This window comes from Mizuhopecten yessoensis, unplaced genomic scaffold (assembly GCF_002113885.1).
Source record: "Mizuhopecten yessoensis strain PY_sf001 unplaced genomic scaffold, ASM211388v2 scaffold11173, whole genome shotgun sequence".
Classification (NCBI taxonomy): domain Eukaryota; kingdom Metazoa; phylum Mollusca; class Bivalvia; order Pectinida; family Pectinidae; genus Mizuhopecten; species Mizuhopecten yessoensis.
The window spans coordinates 1,614,785-1,615,591 of record NW_018408916.1 but is presented as its reverse complement, the minus strand read 5'-3'; the positions used below and the strand labels follow the sequence as shown (position 1 = coordinate 1,615,591).

At 26.8% G+C, this 807-nt stretch overlaps 1 protein-coding gene across 2 annotated transcripts in view; it reads left to right on the top strand.

The window, feature by feature from the left end:
* The window catches only part of LOC110467426 (receptor-type tyrosine-protein phosphatase eta-like), a 79,114-nt gene that overhangs the window by 17,312 nt on the left and 60,995 nt on the right, over positions 1–807 (top strand). The window lies entirely within an intron of this gene.

Here is an 807-nt window from a genome sequence, read left to right as displayed (position 1 = left end):
TTGTCCACGGTAAGAATCATTGGGGTTTAAACAATATCAATGATTTTCAGTGTTAAGAATCCTTGGGACTTCGACAAAATATAACAGAGTTCATGACTCAGAACTTTCAACAGAAAAAGTATAAACATCAATTTGTAAACAAAATATCACAGATTTATTCATTCTAAATTTGTAAAATCATTATACTTAGGATAGATTATGTAAAATGTGACCTAAATACATACATAATTTAAAACTTTGAAGTGTATAGAAACAAAACAGCACTACCAATAAATACGACTTGCCTAACTCACAAGCATGCCATCAGGAATTGAAGACTAGAATTTCTAAATCCAGATCAATGTATTCTTGGTTAAAAGATTTTTTATTGCTAGAACCTTAAAATACAGCACTTTCTCTTTGCCATATGCTTTTTGGACGGATAACTGATGGTAAAAAGAATATGATTTTTTTTAATTATTCACATTAACAAATAAATGATAATCTTTTCAAAACAGATATTAAATTTCAAATTTATCACAACTGGTGATCAGCTTTTTGAGGCACTTTTAACAATTTGAATATTTGTATAACAACAAAATGATATTTCTATTTCAATCAACATTGAAATTAAAAATTATTGATATGGAAAATCTCTTTTGAAGAGTTTTACTACAGTTATAACTAACATTTAGCTGAAAAACATTCAAATTTTTTTTTAAGTTCAATAGAATTTCATCTCTGAATCACTGATGAATAGTATTTCATCTATGAATCACTGATGAATAGTATTTCATCTCTGAATCACTGATGAATAGTATTTCATCT